At 44.3% G+C, this 22,919-nt stretch overlaps 1 protein-coding gene across 2 annotated transcripts in view; it reads right to left on the bottom strand.

Moving 5' to 3' along the window:
* LRRC27 (leucine rich repeat containing 27) overlaps positions 1 to 21,996 on the bottom strand; it is a 253,824-nt gene extending 231,828 nt beyond the window's left edge. Inside the window, exons 1-2 of one of the 2 annotated variants that reach the window (XM_030202987.1) lie at positions 21,852 to 21,996; positions 14,318 to 14,446 (exon numbers count right to left, since the gene is read on the bottom strand). The gene's annotated coding sequence lies outside the window, so the exon portion shown is untranslated. Of the gene's footprint in view, positions 1 to 13,612; positions 13,630 to 14,317; positions 14,447 to 21,851 lie in introns of those variants that run through there. The other variant, XM_030202988.1, reaches the window with a different exon arrangement.
* Between the last annotated feature and the right edge of the window lie 923 nt (positions 21,997 to 22,919).

Raw genomic sequence — 22,919 nt, 5'->3', positions numbered from 1 at the left:
TTTGTTTTATTTATTTATTAGGATTTATTTACCACCTTGTCAAGTGGTGCTAAGATGGCGACTCTGGCTGCATCAACAAAGGCCAGTGCTGGGCTGGCTTGTACAGTCTGAGTCCCGCATATAGCAATCCAGTTTAGGATGGGCTGGAGAGGGCTTCAACAGAAACTCCAGTCATTTGGAATGTGAGGACAATGCCGGGCAGACTTTTATGGTCTTTGTCCTGCAAATGACAAGATGGATTTGGATAGGCTGGAGTGGACTTTGATGACAACTCCAGTAGTTGGAACATAAAAACAAAGATGGATAGACTTCTATGGCCTATGTCCCAGAAACACCAAAGAGAGACCATGATCAAGTATATAATATACTACTACTACTACTTAACATTTCTAAAGCACTACTAGGGTTACGCAGCGCTGTACAATTTAACATAGAAGGACAGTCCCTGCTCAAAGAGCTTACAATCTAAAGGACACGTGAACAGTCAGTCTGATAGGGGCAGTCAAATTGGGGCAGTCTGGATTTCCTGAAAGGTAAGAGTTAGGTGCCGAACGCAGCATTGAAGAGGTGGGCTTTAAGCAAAGACTTGAAGATGGGCAGGGAGGGGGCATGGCGTAAGGGCTCGGGAAGGCTGTTCCAAGCATAGGGTGAGGCAAGGCAGAATGAGCGGAGCCTGGAGTTGGCGGTGGTGGAGAAGGATAATGAGAGGAGGGATTTGTCCTGTGAATGGAGGTTTTGGGTGGCAACGTAAGGGGAGATGAGGGTAGAGAGGTAGTGAGGGGCAGCAGACTGAGTGTATTTGTAGGTAAGAAGGAGAAGCATGAACTGAATGCGGTGTCTGATTGGAAGCCAGTGAAGTGACCTGAGGAGAGGGGTGATATGAGTATATCGGTTCTGGCAGAATATAAGACGTGCAGCAGAGTTCTGAACAGATTGAAGGGGGGATAGGTGGCTAAGTGGGAGGCCGGTGAGGAGTAAGTTGCAGTAGTCAAGGCGAGAGGTAATGAGAGCGTGGACGAGAGTACGGGTGGTGTGTTCAGAGAGGAAAGGGCAAATTTTGCTGATGTTAAAGAGGAAGAAGCGACAGGTCTTGGCTATCTGCTGGATATGCGCAGAGAAGGAGAGGGAGGAGTCAAAGATGACTCCGAGGTTGCGGGCAGATGAGACGGGGAGGATGAGGGTGTTATCAACTGAGATAGAAAGTGGAGGAAGAGGAGAAGTGGGTTTTGGTGGAAAGACGATGAGCTCGGTCTTGGACATGTTCAGTTTCAGGTGGCGGTTGGACATCCAGGCAGCAATGTCAGATAAGCAGGCTGATACCTTTGCCTGGGTCTCCGCGGTGATGTCTGGTGTGGAGAGATACAGCTGGGTGTCATCAGCATAGAGATGATACTGGAAACCATGAGATGAGATCAGGGAGCCCAGGGAAGAGGTGTAGATTGAGAAGAGAAGGGGTCCAAGGACAGATCCCTGGGGAACACCAACAGATAGCGGGATGGGGGTGGAGGAGGATCCATGAGAATGAACTCTGAAGGTGCGGTGGGAGAGATAGGAAGAGAACCAGGAGAGGACAGAGCCCTGGAACCCAAATGAGGACAGTATGGCAAGAAGTAAATCATGATTGACAGTGTCAAAAGCGGCGGATAGATCGAGGAGGATGAGGATGGAGTAGTGGCCTCTGGATTTGGCAAGGAACAGGTCATTACAGACTTTAGAGAGTGCTGTTTCTGTCAAGTGTAGAGGGCGAAAACCGGATTGAAGTGGATCGAGGATGGCATGAGAGGAGAGAAAATCGAGGCAGCGGCTGTGAACGGCGCGCTCAAGTATTTTGGAGAGGAAGGGTAGGAGGAAGATGGGGTGGTAGTTGGAGAGACAGGTAGGGTCAAGTGATGTTTTTTTTAAGGAGAGGTGTGACTATGGCGTGCTTGAAGGTGTCAGGGACAGTTGCAGTGGAGAGAGAGAGGTTGAGGATATGACAGATGGAGGGGGTGACAGTATTGTTAATTTCTAATGTAGTGATAGTAATATGGCAGATTTGGAAATTTACATCTGCTATCTTTATATTTGCACAGCAGAGGAGAACATGTCACTGCTTCTCTTTCCCTGGTTGCATTGTTCATTTAAATCTGTTGGGCATACTGGATGGACCATTCAGGTTTTTATCTGCTGTCACTTACTATGTTACTAATGCTTAAAGCAGCAGTGTGAGAACCAGGGAAGCCAAGGTTCAAATCCCACTGCCATTCTTCAGATCTTGGACAGGTCACTTAACCCTCCATTGCTTCAGATGGTAAGCCCTCCAGGGATGGAAAAATACCTACTATACCTGAATGTAACTCATATTGAGCTACAACTGAAAAAAGAGCAAGCTAAATCCGAATCCAAAGGGATAGAGAGGGCCGAAGAGGTGGAGGAGTGGCTCTGTATATGAGAGAGAATATCAGAGCAGCTGAAATGCAGGGAACCTGGGAAAAAGAAGAAGCTTTATGGATCGTCCTGGAAAGAGAAGACGGAACCTGTATGCACACGGGAGTTATCTACAGACCTTCTACACAAGCGGAGAAGTTAGACAAGGATCTGATAGAAGATATTCAAAAGATTGGTATGAAAGGGGAGGTGCCACTGTTGGGAGATTTCAATTTGTCTGACGTGGATTGGAACTTCCCGTCTGCGGAATTGGAAAGAAGTAGGGAGATTGTGGATGCCTATCAAAGTGCTTTGCTCAGACAAATGGTGATGGAACCCACGAGGGAAGGGTCGATGCTGGATTTAGTGCTCACTAATAGAGGTAGTGTTTCCGATATCCAGGTGGGTGCCCACCTATGTAATAGTGATCATCACACCATATGGTTTGATATAAGGGTGAAGGTGGAGTGCGGACGCACAAAACTCGAAGTACTGGATTTCAGACATACTGATTTTGATGAAATGAGGGAATACCTGAAGAAGGAGCTGTTGGCATGGGAAGGCGTAGGAGAAGTGGAAAAACAGTGGTCCAAGCTAAAGGCTGCTATAAATATTGCTACTGATCTTTTTGTGAGGAAAGTAAACAAAAACAAGAGAAGCAGGAAGCCTATATGGTTCTCCAAACAAGTAGCTGAAAAAATAAGAGCAAAAGAGGCTTTGTTCAAGAAATACAAAAGAACGCAACGAGAGAATCACGAAAAAGCTTATCGGATTAAACTCAAAGAAGCGAAGAGGGAAATATGGCTAGCGAAAGCGCGAGCAGAAGAAAAAATGGCTAAAGATGTAAAGAGAGGTGACAAGACTTTTTTCAGATATATTGGAGAAAGGAGAAGAGATAAGAATGGAATTGCGAGACTGAAAGATAATGAGAATGGCTATGTGGAGAGTGATGAAGATAAAGCAAACGTGCTAAACAATTATTTCTCTTCGGTGTTCACAAAGGAAAATCCTGGAGAAGGACCGCAGTTGGCTGCCGAGGGAACATCTGGGAATGGAGTGGATACTGCGTCGTTTACGGAAGAAAGAGTTTATAAACAGCTGGAGAATCTGAAGGTGAACAAAGCTATGGGGCCGGATGGGATACATCCCAGGATATATATATATGTCTAAGTTAGTAAAAATGCCCACGTCTGTGCCCTATTTGCATATCTTCTCATTCAGGTTTCCGTGCAGGACACAGCACTGAAACAGCACTGCTCACTCTACTTACAAAACTAAGGCAGGAACTTGCTACCGGCAAGAACATACTACTCCTCCAATTTGATAGTGCATTTGATATGGTCAATCACAATATTCTTTTAAGTCTGCTGGACAAATTGGGAGTAGGAGGCAACGTACTCCAGTGGTTGAGGGGTTTTCTCACACTTCAATCGTACAAAGTCAAAGTGCATTCGCAATTCTCATCGGTATGGAGTGCAGACTGTGGTGTGCCTCAGGGTTCTCCTCTGTCGCCTATCCTTTTCAACCTTATGATGACCCCACTGGCAATCACATTAGTTAAATTGGGACTCAATCCGTATATCTAAGCTGACGATGTTGTAGTATATATACCATTCTATTCTAAAGTATCTGAGATTATTAAGTCCATCGAACACGTCCTGCATGTTATGGGCTCTTGGGCGAACGCTTTTCAACTAAAGCTTAATACAGAAAAAACACACTGCCTTGTACTGTCTTCCCAGCGCAAGTTAATTCATCCAACTTCTATTGCTGTTAACAATCTCATCCTTTCTATCTCTGATCAATTGAAGATTTGGGGTGTTATCTTTGACCGTTTTTTAACATTTGAAAGTCAAGCAATGGCGCAAACAAAGAAGATGTTCATCATGACGTGGAAGCTGAAACGGGTATGCCACCTCTTTGCAAGGCATCTCTTTAGAAATATGATACAATCATTAGTGCTTTGTCATACTGACTACTGTAGTGGTACGTTAGCAGGGTGTAAAGACTTTGTTTTGAGGAAATTACAGACTGCCCAAAATACAGCGGCAAGACTTATCTGCAATAAAGCCCGGTTCGATAGCACAAAGCCTCTTCTTGCTAAACTTCACTGGCTTCCAATCAAGGAGCGAATTGTATTCAAGGTTTGCACCATGGTACACGAAATCATCAAAGGGACTGTACCAAGTTGCATGCTGAGGAGGAGTGGCCTAGTGGTTAGGGTGGTGGACTTTGGGCCTGGGGAACTGAGGAACTGAGTTCAATTCCCACTTCAGGCACAGGCAGCTCCTTGTGACTCTGGACAAGTCACTTAACCCTCCATTGCCCCATGTAAGCCACATTGAGCCTGCCATGAGTGGGAAAGCACAGGGTACAAATGTAACAACAACAACAAAAACATGATCGACTTGCCTGCCAGAAATGCTGACCCAACATCTCAATTATATCTCACCTTGCATTACTGAAACTGGAAAGGATGTAAGCATGGCTCTATTCAGGTGTCAAGCTTTCCCTTCATCAGTGTGCACAACTGGAATGCACTTCCCAGAACCATAACCAGTCTGAGTGACTACCTTCTCTTTCGCAAGGCACTAAAAACACATCTGTTTGCCAAAACATTTTTGACAGGACCTATGTAGGACTATAACCCCTGCAAGCATGCAAACGTGGATTCTGGTTGGACCCATTGTTTTGAAATGTTCTATGTAAAGTGTCTTTTCTTTCTTGCACTTTTGCTCTTTAATTCTAATTTGTATCTGATATCACCCAGATCTCTCTCTCTCTCTCTCTGGTTTTGTAAGCCACATTGAGCCTGCATGTTTGTGGGGATAATGTGAGGTATAAATACATTGATAAATAAATAAATATACTACACATCCACTATACATGGGACACTGATTATTTGTAGTCTAACCTTAGGAGATGTACAGTAAGCGCTAAAGGAAATTAAATTAAATGTGACATCCTCCGTTTATACTTCCCTTTGGGTTATGGCGTGCTCATGCTCAATTTCCCCATGTCCCACTCGTGATCCATTCATCCTATTCAATCTCTCATTATCAAACAGAAAATCCCATGCACTTTACAGCTTATATTTTTAAAGTTTAATTTTCAAACACTTTTGATTGGTGAATAATCCCAAGTTCACCCATTTGGCTACATACAGATAACATTTAACCCCTATTTACAGTTTCCTCCCAGTAAATCATACAAGTTCACCAATGACACTCTTTTTCGGAAATAAAAACCCTTCTCTTATTTATTTTTCCTTTAACTATCCAAACTTAACTGAAATACACTGCCTAAACCATAGCCATACCCTTCTCTAGACAACAATTCCACCCAAGACATATTTTGCGGATGTGCACTTTGCTGTTTCCACTCTCTACCCTCCTTTCATCTTTCCCAGAAAACAAATCTGCTCATTCCTGCCAGCTGTCAGCCATAGCACCAGTATTAGTTTAGACTTTGCCTCCAACCTGTGATGGAAACATTCTCCCAGTTCTTTGCTGTGACCAGGTCTTTTTTTGTCTTAACACAGAATTATTCCAACTCTGTTCCACTTCCTGCAACCCAGTTGCCCACAGCATTGAAACCAACTACAGTAAATATTTGTGTGCTGCAATTTTTATGTAATTTTAACAGGTTATATGGAAACATGACCCCTAGGAGTAGTAGTTCAAAACTACCACTAGGAATTGCCAGAGCCATTTTGAACCTGGTGCTTGCAAGGGCAGGGGCAACTGGGTATCATTCGTACCTGACCCCACTAGGGACCAGGAAACTTTGAAGGTAGGCCTGGAGGAAGGCTTTGTGGGTGGGTGGGAGCTTCCGGTTTAAGGGGCATGATTTGGGGGAGGAGCTGGATTTGGGAGGAGGAGCATTAGGACAGCTTAAACATGGGGGGACTTCAGATTGGGGGGGATACTATATGTTGGAGGTGTTGTGATTCGGAGGTGAAGGCCTTGGGCAGCATCAGTGACTTTGAGCAGCCCCTTTAAGATACGACCTAGAAGCATTGGGTTACCACTTTGTGGCTCGATGCTCCTGGGATGTTAAAATAACCCCAGCTCTTTGCAGCACCTGAAAGTGCTACTAACAGGAGAAGTGGTGACTAGTAGGATATTCGGCAACTGTAAATGAAGATTGCTGCTGAAATTTTCCTCTGAAAGCCTTGGCTCTATCTTTATTTATTTGTTACATTTGTACCCCACATTTTCCCACCTATTTGCAGGCTCAATCATGTATTGACTTTATCATAACCTTACTCTGTAAGCCACATTGAGCCTGCAAAAAGGTGGGAAAATGTGGGGTACAAATGCAATAAAATAAATAAATTACATAGTACCGTAGAGGCTGTTGCCAATTCGGTTGATAACAGATACAAAGTTATATTTTGGTAAGATGAGGTAGGTGTGGATCAGGCATCAAGGGATCGAAGGAAGTGAAGATTATAAATTGTCCAGTACGATCATTAGTTATGCTGGATGCGTAAGTTGTTTTGTATTTTAATTCTTTGCAATTTGGATAATGTAGGTTTAGGTATGATAGTGATGATCTGATTCTGTTTCTGGTTGGTAGATCTATTAGGTCTATCATTTATCCTGATACTACGCCGTAGATGATTTTGCGTACCAAGGTTCAGATTTTGAAGATGGTCCATTCTTAGATTGGGAGCCAGTGCAACTTTTCTCATAGGGGTTTAGCACTTTCAAATCGTGTTTTACCATATATCAATCTGGCTGCTGTATTTTGGATGGTCTGGAGTTTTTTTGTGAGTTGTGCTTTACATCCCGCGTAGATTCCGTTACAGTAATCTGCATGGCTTAGGACCCTTGATTGTATTAGGTTTCAAAAAGTTTCCCTCAGGAAGAAAGATTTTATTCGTTTGAGTTTCCACATTACATAGAACATTTTCTTTATTACGGTATTTACTTGGTTCTCGAGTGTGAGGTTGCGATCGAGTGTGACGCCGAGTATTTTTAAGCTATCTGAAGTAGGGAGTGTGTGTCCTGGGGTGCTTATAGTTGCAGGTTTGTATTTGCTGTGTTGTGATGAGAGGATGAGGCAGTGTATTTTTTCAGTGTTCAGTTTCAGTTGGAATGAGTTTGCCCAGGAGTCCATGATGTTAAGGCAATCATTAATTTCATTGGTTATTTCTGTCAAGTCCTGTCTGAAGGGAATGTATATTGTAACGTCATCTGCATAGATGAATGGGTTGAGACCTCTTTTGGACAAGGACTTTGCCAGTGGGATCATCATCATGTTGAAGAGTATTGGTGATAATGGTGATCCTTGAGGTACTTGACAGTGCCAGAGTGGCTCATGGGCAGAGCTTGGGTGCAGCCACCACTGGATAAAGTAAGATAGCAACAAGGCTGAACTAACTTTATTCAGTTTGCTATCTGTTTAATGATTTGAATATCACTACTAACTCCCGGATATTCAGCACCGGCCAGTATCTGGATACTAGCACTGAATATCTAGAGACTGGCATTTTAAAAAATACAGGCCGCTGCAGGCTAACTAGCCAGCTCATTTTCGAAAGTGATTGCTGGCCATCTTCCGACACAAATCGGGAGATGGCCAGCGATCTCCTGAACCCAGCCAAATCGGTATTATTGAAAGCCATTTTTTGGCCGGGTTCAACTGCTTTCTGTCGCGGAGCTGGCGAAACATCAAGGGGACGTGTCGGTAGGGTAGTGAAGGCAGGACAGGGGCGGGATGGGGCATGCTCACGAGATGGCCGGCTTCGCCTGATAATGGAAAAAAAAGCCAGGCTTGTTGAGCATTTCGCTGGCTTTACATGGTCCCTTTTTTGCCACGACCAAGCTTCAAAAAAGTGCGCCAACTGACAGATGACCACCGGAGGGAATCAGGGATGACCTCCCCTTACTCCCCCAGTGGTCACCAACCCCCTCCCACCCGAAAAAAACCAACAAAAAAACTTTTTTGCCAGCCTCTATGCCAGTCTCAAATGTCATACCCAGCTCCCTGATAGCAGAATGCAAGTCCCTGGAGCAGTTTTTAGTGGGTGCAGTGCACTTCAGACAGGTGGACTCAGGCCCATCCCCCCTACTTGTTACACTTGTGGTGGTAAATGTTGAGCTCTCAAAAAAAAAAATAAAACCAAACCCACTGTACCCACATCTAGGTGCCCCCCTTTACCCCTTAGGGCTATGGTAATGGTGTAGAGTTGTGGGGAGGGGGTTTTGGGGGGGATTTGGGGGGGGGGCTAAACAACCAAGGGAAGAGAGCTATGCACCTGGGAGCTATTTTTATTTTATTTTTAAATTTGTAGAAATGCCCCCTAGGGTGCCCGGTTGGTGTCCTGGGATGTCAGGGGGGCCAATGCACTACAAATGCTGGCTCCTCCCACGCCTTGCATTTCGCTGGGTTTGAGATGGCCGGCATTTTTTTCCATTATGGCCAAAACCGATTCCGGCCATCTCAAACCCAGCGAACTGACATTTAGCCGGGCCCAACCCTATTAGCGAAGAAAAAGATGGCCGACCATCTTTTTTGAAAATACGGTTGGCTCCGCCCGCTTGTGGCGCCGGCGCCGGAGATGGCCACCCATAGAGATGACCGGCGCCTTTCGATTATGCCCCTCCACGTTAGCTCCATAATCTTTAATTCCGAAAAGATAATTAGAATAGTCTGTCAGGTAAATGTATGTATGCATGTATTTAATAATCCTATATTCTAATAAACATAAGTACATAAGTACATAAGTAGTGCCATACTGGGAAAGACCAAAGGTCCATCTAGCCCAGCATCCTGTCACCGACAGTGGCCAATCCAGGTCAAGGGCACCTGGCACGCTCCCCAAACGTAAAAGCATTCCAGACAAGTTATACCTAAAAATGCGGAATTTTTCCAAGTCCATTTAATAGCGGTCTATGGACTTGTCCTTTAGGAATCTATCTAACCCCTTTTTAAACTCCGTCAAGCTAACCGCCCGTACCACGTTCTCCGGCAACGAATTCCAGAGTCTAATTACACGTTGGGTGAAGAAAAATTTTCTCCGATTCGTTTTAAATTTACCACACTGTAGCTTCAACTCATGCCCTCTAGTCCTATTATTTTTGGATAGCGTGAACAGTCGCTTCACATCCACCCGATCCATTCCACTCATTATTTTATACACTTCTATCATATCTCCCCTCAGCCGTCTCTTCTCCAAGCTGAAAAGCCCTAGCCTTCTCAGCCTCTCTTCATAGGAAAGTCGTCCCATCCCCACTATCATTTTCGTCGCCCTTCGCTGTACCTTTTCCAATTCTACTATATCTTTTTTGAGATACGGAGACCAGTACAGAACACAATACTCCAGGTGCGGTCGCACCATGGAGCGATACAACGGCATTATAACATCCGCACACCTGGACTCCATACCCTTCCTAATAACACCCAACATTCTATTTGCTTTCCTAGCCGCAGCAGCACACTGAGCAGAAGGTTTCAGCGTATCATCGACGACGACACCCAGATCCCTTTCTTGATCCGTAACTCCTAACGCGGAACCTTGCAAGACGTAGCTATAATTCGGGTTCCTCTTACCCACATGCATCACTTTGCACTTGTCAACATTGAACTTCATCTGCCACTTGCACGCCCATTCTCCCAGTCTCGCAAGGTCCTCCTGTAATCGTTCAGATTCCTCCTGCGACTTGACGACCCTGAATAATTTTGTGTCATCGGCGAATTTAATTACCTCACTAGTTATTCCCATCTCTAGGTCATTTATAAATACATTAAAAAGCAACGGACCCAGCACAGACCCCTGCGGGACCCCACTAACTACCCTCCTCCACTGAGAATACTGGCCACGCAATCCTACTCTCTGCTTCCTATCTTTCAACCAGTTCTTAATCCATAATAATACCCTACCTCCGATTCCATGACTCTGCAATTTCTTCAGGAGTCTTTCGTGCGGCACTTTGTCAAACGCCTTCTGAAAATCCAGATATACAATATCAACCGGCTCCCCATTGTCCACATGTTTGCTTACCCCCTCAAAAAAATGCATTAGATTGGTGAGGCAAGACTTCCCTTCACTAAATCCGTGCTGACTTTGTCTCATCAGTCCATGTTTTTGTATATGCTCTGCAATTTTATTCTTAATAATAGCCTCCACCATCTTGCCCGGCACCGACGTCAGACTCACCGGTCTATAATTTCCCGGATCTCCTCTGGAACCCTTCTTAAAAATCGGAGTAACATTGGCTACCCTCCAGTCTTCCGGTACTACACTCGATTTTAGGGACAGATTGCATATTTCTAACAGTAGCTCCGCAAGTTCATTTTTAGTTCTATTAATACTCTGGGATGAATACCATCAGGTCCCGGTGATTTACTACTCTTCAGCTTGCTGAACTGACCCATTACATCCTCCAAGGTTACAGAGAATTTGTTTAGTTTCTCCGACTCCCCCGCTTCAAATATTCTTTCCGGCACCGGTGTCCCCCCCAAATCCTCCTCGGTGAAGACCGAAGCAAAGAATTCATTTAATTTCTCCGCTACGGCTTTGTCCTCCTTGATCGCCCCTTTAACACCATTTTCGTCCAGCGGCCCAACCGACTCTTTGGCCGGTTTCCTGCTTTTAATGTATCTAAAAAATTTTTACTATGTATTTTTGCTTCCAACGCTAATTTCTTCTCAAAGTCCTTTTTTGCCCTCCTTATCTCCGCTTTGCATTTGGCTTGGCATTCCTTATGATCTATCCTGTTACTTTCAGTTGGTTCTCTTCTCCACTTTCTGAAGGATTGTTTTTTGGCTCTAATGATTTCCTTTATCTTACTGTTTAGCCACGCCGGCTGACGTTTAGTCTTTTTTCCCTTTTTTCTAATACGTGGAATATATTTGTCCTGAACCTCCAGGATGGTGTTTTTAAACAGCATCCACGCCTGATGCAAGTTTTTTACTCTGCGAGCTGCTCCTTTCAGTCTTTTTTTCACCATTTTTCTCATTTTGTCGTAATCACCTTTTCTATAGTTAAACGCTAGCGTACTTGATTTCCTAGTTTCACTTCCTTCAATGCCAATATCAAAACCGATCATATTATGATCACTGTTATCAAGCGGCCCTCGTATCGTTACCCCCTGCACTAGATCATGAGCACCACTAAGGACTAAGTCTAGTATTTTTCCTTCTCTTGTCGGCTCCTGAACTAGCTGTTCCATGAAGCTGTCCTTGATTTCATCAAGAAATCTTATGTCCCTTGCGTGTACAGATGTTACATTAACCCAGTCTATATGCGGGTAATTGAAATCCCCCATTATTATTGTGTTGCCCAGTTTGTTTGCGTCCCTGATTTCCTTTAACATTTCCGCATCCGTCTGTTCGTCCTGGCCAGGCGGACGGTAGTACACTCCTATCACTATCCTTTTCCCCTTTGCACATGGAATTTCAATCCACAGTGATTCCAAGGAGTGTTTTGTTTCCTGCAGAATTTTCAATCTATTTGATTCAAGGCTCTCGTTAATATACAATGCTACCCCTCCACCAATCCGATTCACCCTATCACTACGATATAATTTGTACCCCGGTATGACAGTGTCCCACTGGTTATCCTCCTTCCACCAGGTCTCAGAGATGCCTATTATATCTAATTTTTCATTTAGTGCAATATATTCCAACTCCCCCATCTTATTTCTTAGGCTCCTGGCATTCGCATATAGACATTTCAAACTATGTTTGTTGTTCCTAAGTACATCATGCTTAGTACTTGACAGTATTAATTGGCAATCTTTTGTCTGATTTTTATTGTTATTTAAAGATACCCGATCTACTACAATCTCTTTTGCAACCTCACTATCAGGATACTCTATCTTCCCTGTTATGGTGATATCTTTGAAAGATACCTTATCCCGAACCATGCTCTTTTGAGCGACTGTCGGCCTTCCCCCCAGTTCTACATGGATTATACCTTAAACTAGAATAAATAATAAGAACAATAGTGAAACTAAAATGACAAGACACAGCACATAAAACAAAAATAAATGATTAATCAAAGAACAGTCTAGCAAAACTTGAGAAAACAGGAACGCAGTAAGTGATCTCCTGAAAACAGAAAACTCATTTGCAGCTTAAAAAGAAATGAGCAACAAAGTCCCAGTTTGCAGACTGGTGATAGAAACAGCATAGTTTTATGTTCCAGCTAATTGCACTGCTTTCAGAGAGGGATAGATAACTGCACAGATAAATTAGAACACAGATACCAGAAGGGTGTATAGTGTGCCAACAACTTGTGTAGATAAGAGGCCATCCACTTGAAAGGATGTAAAAGCCAAATAACATATTTAAAATGTAACCCTTTGGTCTACTAGGAGCCAATGAAGCACCACCAGCATGGGAGAAATGGATTCAAAATATTTACTGCCTGTCAAAAGGTAGGCTGCAGCGTTCCGCACCAACTGGAGAGCTCTTAAAGAGGTTGGAAGGAAGCCCAAATATACCAAGTTGAAATTCTCTAAAAACCACATAGAAACACAGACTGGAGGAGGGTTCTAAAATCTATGTAGGCAGCAAGTCTCAGGACTAAAAAGTGAATTGAATAATTTCACTGTACATGAAGGAGATTATTAACGGCAAGTTGGGTGGTAAGCATATGTGTAAAATCTAATTTAACCAGCATCTGCCTGTGGTATGGTTTCTGTGGTAACAGTTACTAAATCAGGAGATAACTTACAAACTGTTGCAGGAAACAGATTTTTATCATACTCTTGGACAATCATCAAGATGCATACATACTTGAATATTATACTAATCAGACACCATAGACAATGTAACCTAAATTCTGACAGACGAGTAAAATATTCAAGGCAGGGCTTCTCAAATCTGGCCTTACAATGCCACAGCCAGTCAAGTTTTCAGAATATCATTCATGAATATGCATAAGATAAATTTGCATGGACCAGGTTTCTAGTGTATACAGTTTCTGTCATGCGTGTTCATGGATGATATCCTGAAAACTTGATTGGCTGCAGGATCACCAGTGCGGGTTTGGGAAACCTTGAAGGTCTCTGATGTAAAAAATGCAGAGCTGGGCAAAAATCTAGACACAGTGGTGAACATCAGCTGGATGGAGCCAAATAACTCCTGAGCAGACATTGGGAATTGTGTATGATGAAATTTTCCAGTAGTCTACCATTTACACAGTTCAGGATCTTTTCAGAATCAAGACTACTTCTTTTTATTCTGTTACCTCTGTTTGTAATTAAATTGACGTACGGTTGACATAACTTTCCATGAATTCCTATGATTTGGGATTGTTCTGTGTATAGACCTGGTATCCACCAATATGTATTAGAACTCCAAGTGCTGAGTGGAGTCATCTCATGTATGCTCAGGTTGTTGCTCTTGCCATTGAAATCACAGATGATGTCTTGTTAAAAAGGTAAATTATTTCCTTATGCTAGAATTACAACATGGTACCCGCAGGATCTAGATATAAAGTATTGTGGTCTTCAGTCTTCATGCTTAAAAAACAAGAATATGAGATCAAAAACAGATGAGCAAATATAGCTTTTTTTTGTGAATTTTATAAATAACAGTAACTCAATATTGAAAAGGACTTAAATATGAGACTTCTGAAGTTACACAGATTTGTCATTTGCTTTCATATCCTTCCTCCCCCTCCCCCACAAGAGATAACTTATAGCTGTATAAGTTAGTATAAGAGCAAACGTCACACAGATAAAGTGGGGTGGTATTAGCAGTGATATGCAGTTGCTTTCCAAATAATTTATCTGTACTGTATAAATATGAACATATACAGAACCGGCTTCACCATTAGCCAGACTAGACAGTAGCCTAGGGTCAGCATCCTCCTGCGGTGAAGGTGGGGGACATCAAAATAAATCAATAGATCCTAACATGCACACAGACTGAAAGAATCATCAGTGCATACCTTTATCTGCAGGGAAGGGCATTTTTCAAATATCTCTTGTATATGGATTATTCTGGGAGGGGTGGACTTGGAATGATCATGATTGTTGAGTTGAATTACATCAAAACCTCAGAAGAGGGTCCTTGGGGCCTGAAAATGAATTGAGGGGCAAAGCTGAAGGCCATATAATAATCTTGCACCAGCTCTGAACGTAGAAATAGTAGTTCTGGATTTATGCCAATAACTTATCTGTATAAAGTCAGGACTGTATATTCAGCTATCTTATTTGTATACCTGTAGATAGCTTGGCTGAATATATATATAAAGATTTATGGATAAATTATTAATATATATCTTTATGAGGTCATAGTTCCACTGAATGTTTCCTTCCCTGTGCTTTATCTCCAGATACAGTACTTGTATTTTTAAATATTACAAGCATGTTGCATGGTAGAAAATATATTAATGATAAATACAATTTTATGAATCTAAGAACTGCTGTTTAATTTATTTTCTTCCTACATATGAAATGAACAGGATTCTCCCCAACCCCAGCACACTAATAAGTTAATTTATGTTCACCTTTAACCCGCTATCATGGGCATTTTTGAAAGAGAAGGGCGCCCATCTTCTGACACAAATCGGGAGATGGGCGTCCTTCTCTCAGGGTCGCCCAAATCGGCATAATCGAAAACCGATTTTGGGCGTCCTCAACTGCAGTCCATCGCGGGGATGACCAAAGTTCAGGGGGGCATGTCGGAGGCATAGGGAAGGCGGGACTGGGGCGTGGATAAGAGATAGGCGTCCTCGGCCGATAATGGAAAAAAGAAGGGCGTCCCTGGTTAGCATTTGGTCGACTTTACTTGGTCCATTTCTTTTCACGACCAAGCCACAAAAAGATGCCCAAACTGACCAGATGACCACCGGAGGGAATCGGGGATGACCTACCCTTACTCCCCCAGTGGTCACCAACCCCCTCCCACCCTAAAAAAAAATTAAATTCTTTTTTGCCAGCCTCTATGCCAGCCTCAAATGTCATACCCAGCTCCATGACAGCAGTCTGCAGGTCCCTGGAGCAGTTTTGGTGGGTGCAGTGCACTTCAGGCAGGCGGACCCAGGCCCATCCCCCCCCCACCTGTTACACTTGTGCTGGTAAATGTGAGCCCTTCAAAACCCACCCGAAACCCACTGTACCCACATGTAGGTGCCCCCCTTCACCCCTTAGGGCTATGGTAGTGGTGTACAGTTGTGGGGAGTGGATTTGGGGGGCTCAGCATTGAAGGTAAGGGGAGCTATGCACCTGGGAGCAATTTCTGAAGTCCACTGCAGTACCCCCTAGGGTGCCCGGTTGGTGTCCTGGCATGTAAGGGGGCCAGTGCACTACGAATGCTGGCTCCTCCCATGACCAAATGCCTTGGATTTGGTTGTTTTTGAGATGGGTTTCCTCGGTTTCCATTATCGCTGAAAACCGGGGACGACCATCTCTAAGGTTGACCTAAATGTTGAGATTTTGCGTCCCCGACCGTATTATCGAAATGAAAGATGGACACCCATCTTGTTTCAATAATAGCAGTTTCTCTGCCCCTTCGCTGAGACGTCCTTAGAGATGGGCGCCCTTAGAGATGGTCATCCCCGTTTGATTATGCCCCTCCACGTGGCTCACTATCAGGGCTCTGGGTCCGTCCTTGTCCATGGTGGTGGTGCTGGGATTGTGCTTCTCAGTAAGTCAAACTAAAGTGACTAGCCCTAACCTAGCTAGGTACTGAAAGGAGTGAAAGTAGTGGCATACAGGCAAGATTATTTTTTTTTTGCTTGTTTCTTCCACTTTGTGTGTACTAGGGTTGCCGGTAAAATATGGGAAGACTGCTCCAAACCTTGGTGGAATGGCAGCAGCAGCTGCTATAGAACATTGTGCAGAAGCAATGCGAACAACAACGGGTTTTTCAACATTTGCTAGAGTTACAGCAGAACTCTTTGGTCCAAGTAAGATAAGCAATACAGGCACCCAGGATGCAACCCCATCCTCCAGGTCTGATGGTACCAAAGATGTTGCCAGAAGATGACCCCAACTATTTTCTGACAAACATTTAGAGAACTGCCCACTTGACTGACTGGGTGGCTGGCTGGAGGCATCATGGACTACTTATTTAGGATATTTGCTGACTGGTAGTAGCCATGCAGAATTTCAGGACACAAATCCTGATGGCAAGACCACCTATGTGCTGGTTAAAGCCACCATCCTGGAATCAGCAGGTTGTACCCAGAAAGCCTATCGGCAATGTTTTAGAGCAGAAGCTCTCAGAACAAAGGAGAGTCCACAGAATATTTTCTATAGGCTTAAGGAAGTGGCTTGACTGTGACTGTAACTGGAGAAGTCCAGAGTAAAGATAGTGAAAATCATTCTCCTTGAACAGTTCCTCAATGGCCTGTCCCAGCCCATGAAACAATGGGTACAGCAACACCCTAAATTGACACTGGAAAGCGCCTTGGAAGTGACAGAAGTCTTCACCAAGCACAACTAGTGTCTGAGTCAGTTAAAGAAAGGACCCAAGACATGAATCTTGAAAGACAGAGGGAAAAGGCCATGGTTGAGAAAACCCCAAGGAACAGAAGCTGCCCTTAAGCCCAAAAACTCAGAAAGAAGATCAGAGAGATAGAGGCCATCCTCCCCAAGAATGTAGTGCCTCATGCTGATCCAGTCATAGGAACTAAACTCTCTCACCTGTTTCAGATGTGGAGAGAAAGATCATGTAGCAAGGGACTGCTATGGGTTAAATGAAGAGGCTATAGGTGTGAACTTAGTAAACCCACATTCTTGCAGTTTTGTAGAAGCTTCCCACCCCGGAAGCAGGAACTTTGTGCTGCAAGTTGAGTTGGAAGGGAGCCCCTACCAGGCGTTGATAGACTCTGACAGTGTGAAGACCCTTGTGTGGAGAGGAATAATCACCCATCTTCAAGTAAACTATGAAAAGTAACTTTGCCATGTGTGCATGGGGACCAGATGTATATCCAACTGCTCAAGTGTCAATCAAAACCCCAAGCAAGCACATTTGGGAGTGGGGGCCTTGCGTTGGTTTCCCTACCCAGTTATTCTGGACTGGAATCTTTCAACAGTTAAGGCCATCAAGGCACAGATAACCACTGGCTTGAAGAAGAAGGAGTCTTTCTCTGAGATTTTCCCCTTAGAGAATCTGGATTTGTACATAGAGAACCCCAAATTACTCAAATCCCACCAACAGAGTTGCTTAGAAAAGCAGCACTGTCCTCTGAAATTAGGGGCTGCAATTGAAGGGGAACTAGTTACAGGGGAAGATATACTGAACACCCCAGACACCTTAGACAGCCTGCCTGAGTGGAGAGGAAAACCCAGGGAATTTTGAGAGGGCTCAGTTAGAGGACCCTTAGAAAGGCATGATCCAAGGTACTAATAGTAGATGAAAATATATATTAGTTCTTACTTGATGAACAGGAAAAATGATAATTTGATGTACTGAACAATTTAGTTGACCAGTATTACAGTCCTTCCTAATTATAGGATGAAATTCAAATAGTTGTAGCTCAGTAACACACAAGACAGAGCAATCTGTGGGATAGAGCTGATTGGTGGCTTACCAGTGTGACATAACTGATTGGTAAGGTCATAATTAAATTGTGATTTTGTAGAAACCGCAGGTCTTACAATTTAGACCTTTACTGCAATTTTAATATGGCCCTAATCCTAGTAATATCAGACCTAAAGAAATCACCACCATGGTGGTGATGTTTCATGCATGCAGATCTTCCATCTTAGCCAGTTCCAGTAGGAATATTTCAGGCCATTTGTGGTTTCCAGCTTCCATTCCCAGTGCAGTATGGCAGGAGCGTAGGCAGACAGCCGGTTTTGGGAGGGCCTGAGCCCAAGGTGTGTGGGCACATAATTCATGCTCTCCCTCCTGTTCTCTGGCCCCCATCTACTCTACTTTGCTCTGATCTCTGCTCTTCGTCCCTCCCTCCACCTGCAAACCCAAAATATTAAATACCTGAGCTGGTGGGGAAGATTTCCTCCTCCTCAGGCAGTCAGCGCTGTTCCAAACAGCAGCCAGCAGCACTTTCCTCAAACTGCATGAAAACTGAGCATGTGCAAAGGGGCCAGTGTTGGTGTCAGCTCAAGGCAAGTGCTGCCAGCTGCCATTTGGAAGAGCACTGGCTGCCTGAGGAGGAGGAAATCTTCAGCTTGTGAGGTTTGAGGATCTCCACCAGCCACAGCAAGAGTGCCACAATTTTGGGTGGGTCTGAGTCCAAATTAGGTGGGCCGGAGCCCACCCAGGATCACCCATGACTACGCCACTGCAGTATGGTATAGTCCTTGATTCTATGCACTGAAATCAGTGTTTCCAGTTCAATGATTCTACAGAAAGGGGTTGGCAGAAATCAAGGTCTTACCTAAAATGTCCTTACTAAAACTAGGTCAGTTGGCAGATCTATGTGCGTAAAATTTCACCACCATTCGTTAGGTCTTATAAGGTCTGGGTAAGCTGGCAGCTAAGTACACAATGGCATCATAAGTCCACACATTCCCCCAAATTCTTTATATGGCGCTTTAAGTTGTGTGCGCTAATTTGGACACATGGCCAAATTGTGCGCACAACTTAATTGATTAACAAGCCAGTGTTGATAATTGGTACTTAACAACCAATTAGTGGCACTAATTGGCTTTAATTAGAATGTACACGCAAACACTCTCTAGGCATATTCTACAGCGCAGTGCGCATAAATTCTAATGCATGCAGTCAAAAAGGGGGGTTGGCCATGGGCGTAGAATGAGTGGGTTGTAGGCATTTTAAAAAAACTGTGCATTATTATGTAATATACTTGATCTGAGCCTAACTTTAGGCGTAGCTTATAGAATCATGCTAAACGCGTGGTTTTTCGGTGCCAATTTTTAAGGCGCCATTTAGAAAATTTGGCCCATTGCAAACTTGTTGTTCAGCCCTGATCTGCGCCCTCCAATTACTACTGCTAAGATATTTATTTTCTTTTTTTACTTTCCAAATGCACTAATTGCTGTAGTGCTATTAGAGTAGTTATTTAATGCTTGATTGGTGATAAATATAGCACATAAGCCTAATATTTATGTCAAAAACCAGTATTTCCAACCAAATATCTTGTGTCATGCTGCAGCTTATTAAAGACACAAATAAAGGTCTTTTGTTTTAAATATAAAGGTCCCTGTGTGTGTTCAGATCACTTCTGCCTACGCTTCATTTAGTGTGTACTCTGTGGAAGAAAAGACAGTCTAAAAGAAACCTGTGCTGTTTGGAATCCATTGCCTACAGAAAAAAAATTCTAAGTAAAGAAAGCTGCCAAGCAGTCTGATTAGAAATCCCCGCTTTCCTGGTGACTTCATGAAGTGTATGACATTCTATTTCATGCCAAAGTTAGAATCAGGATCCCTGGTTTCCTATGATTCCGGGGGGAAGGGGAGGACTGCAAAATCTAGCCTTTCCCATGGAATTGCCCAGTTCTCATAGAATTGCCACACAGGACCAGGAATTAAGCAGGGAGCAGCTGACTGGCAGATTAAAATGCCCTTCTGCCTCCCCTGCTGATTGGCAGCAGCAGGATAAGGAGAGAAACATTACTCTGAGCCATACCCTCTCCCTCTGCTGCCCTGGGTGTAACAGCTTTGAACCATCCCCGATCCCTCTACATGATCCAGAATTCTCTCTTTCTCCTCCCTGATCCCCTCCCCTCCTTTTCCCTCTGTGCCCCCATTCCATATCCCTCTGCTCCTCCTGCCTGAAATCAGCTTCTGAGATTCTCTCTATCTCTCCATCTCCAAGAACCCTTCCAAGTACTAATCACAAAGATCAATGTCCTTGTTTGCTGCTTCCTTCCAGCAGACATCGGTGTTGTGCCTTCAACCACCGACACCAGGACTTCTCACTCATGCTCTGAGCATGCACGAGAAGTCCTGGTGCCACTTACACCTGCAGGAAGGAAGCAGGAGGGGAGTGGAGGCACTGTATTTATTTGGCTGATGAGGCCTCTGCATCCCAACCAGCAAAATATGGTTAGTACAAGCATGGGGGGAAGGTGAGAGAGGAATGTGTTGCCCCCCCCTCCCCCAGTTCATCTCTGCGCACCCCTAAAATTGGAGGGCTGGGAACTCCCCTTCTGAATACTCAAGAACATCAGAAAATGACTTTAGTTTTATAAAGTAAAATAAAACCAAATATAATTTAATATGCACACACACACATCTGTATCTATCTATCTATCTATCTATCTATCTATCTATCTATCTATCTATCTATCTATCTATCTATCTATCTATCTATCTATCTATCTATATGTAAATATGCAAAAATGTGCCACTTAATTGCCTTTGAGTTTTCCAACTTTTGCTGCAGGTTGTGCAGCTGAAAATTAGCGGCTAGCTCCGTAAAGGCAATTTAACTGGTCAGGAGCTATTTAACTGGCCAATTTAAATCACTTTGAATTTTGACTCCCTTGCTTCTAAGCCAAGATATGATTTCAATCTCAGATTTGCTGGTAATGTGTGCCAGAGTGCTTCTACCATGTCAAAGAGACCTTTTTTACAGAGTTCATAGATGTAATACATTGTGGCAATCTATCAGGAAGGGGTGTAGCCATGGATAGGTCCAGGAGGGCCCGGGCCCATCCACTTTTAGATTAGACTCACTCAGCAGCGGCGCACCTCAAACCCTGCCAGTTGAAAACATCTACTGACTGCCATAACTCCCCTCAGCCAATCTTGGCAATCAACAGCAGCATTCCTGAGCCACTGACACCAGCGCCTTGCACATGCTCAGATGTCGCGCGTGCTTGTTCGTGTGTGAGAATGCACAGGGTGTGGGCATCAGTCGGTTGTCTGAGGGCAGTTATGGTGGGTTTCAGATATCTTCAGCTGCTGGGGCTTTGGGATCCGTACCAGTTAAGGTATTTACATTTTAAGTTGAGTAGGGGGAGAGAGACCAGGAAACAGGGAGAGTGGGGAGGGATCAAGGAGTGGGGATGGACAAGAAATGGAGAGAAAATGTGTCATGTATCCATCCTACCTGTTGGCCCAACCATCTGGCTGCACCACTGCTATCAGAGTGAGCTTAGAAATAACTTTTCTTCAAACCTGTGGTGCCTAGTACAATGATATATAATTCTATATCTTTCTGCAACATTTTCTTGCTCTCTAACTATTGTTTGGTACCTGAGAATCTTCTTCTTTTTTCAGCTATACAAATAAGGCCAGGGTCATGCTGAGGAGTTTTGATGGCATTTATGCAATGGGATAGAGGTCAAGATGTGTGCAAAGGTCATGTGGGAACATGGACAAGCGTGGGCCTGGAGCCCTGATAAATGGAACCACACAGCAGGTTAAAGGGGATGGGGAAAGATTCTGTTCACTTCAAGGAAGAAAATAAACAGTCAGATTCAGAAATTGTTCTTCTGTGACCCGCTTTTGCAGGGCTATGGTGTGCATTACTGTCTCTCAACACAAACAGTATATTCAGCTTGTCTTGGGCCTGGGATCCAGAAATAAAATTCTGTCTCTCACCAGATAACAATCACCACCGCTGGTCAGATTTTTGCACAGAGTTCTTCAAGGCTCCGAGATGAACTTGGCCTACCTGAATGTAGCATTTGTAAGCATCTGGGAATCACGTAGGCAAAAACAGAAATAAAGATCGCGACACTGAGCCGCACTGTTCCTCCTGTTCGCGGCTGCCGGTCCCGCCTTCCTCTAACAATTTCCTGTTCTGGGGCAGAGCCAGTCAGCTGCGAGCGGGAAAGGAACAATGGTGCAGCCCCGCAATCTTTTTTTCTATTTTTGCCGCCACTGCTGAAACAGCAGCAGGGCAGCAGCAGTGGTGGCCACGGCAGGGAAGTATTGGGTGGGAGTGGGGATAGCCTGGTCCTGGTGTGCCAGTGGTAGTGGGGGTGTCTGGTGGGGGGGGGGGGGGGGGGAGAGAAGATTTGAGTGTTAGGTGGGGCTGAAAAAAAGACTGTAACACTGGATGGAAGGGGGAGGGTGTGATTGTAAGTGAGGGTAGGGTAGAAGAGGGGGAATATGGGGATTAGGTGGGGTGATAGTGGGGACATATAAATTGAGCAGGAATAAAGAGGACCCCAGGTACAGGGTGACTGGGTGATGGGGAAGAACAGATGATGGGTGATGGGGAAGGACAGACGATGGATGAAGAATGGAGTGGGGAGGGGGAACAGATGCCGGATGGAAGGGAGGAGAGATGGGACAGATGCTGGATGGAGGGGGAATTGAGGGCAGATGCTGGATGAGGAGAGAGGGGACAGATGTCAGATGGAAAGAGTGAGAGGAGGGATAGACACTGGATGAGGGAGAGGAGAGAGAAGGGAAATATGCCAGATGGAAATGGGGAGAGGAGGGACAGACACTGGATGAAGGGGAGAGAGGGGATAGAAGCTAGATGGAAGGGGGAGAGAGGATGCAGATGTTGGATGTAACTGGGTAGAGAGAGGGGCCTGAGTGGATGGAAGTGAAGAGAGAGAGGGGCCAGATGCTGGATGGAGGAGGGAGAAAAAGAGGAGAGACTCTGGATGGAAGTGAGGAGAGAGAAGGGTCAGATGCTGGATGGAAAGGGGGTGA

This window comes from Microcaecilia unicolor, chromosome 5 (assembly GCF_901765095.1).
Source record: "Microcaecilia unicolor chromosome 5, aMicUni1.1, whole genome shotgun sequence".
Lineage (NCBI taxonomy): Eukaryota > Metazoa > Chordata > Amphibia > Gymnophiona > Siphonopidae > Microcaecilia > Microcaecilia unicolor.
This window is presented reverse-complemented; position numbering and strand designations above follow the sequence as displayed.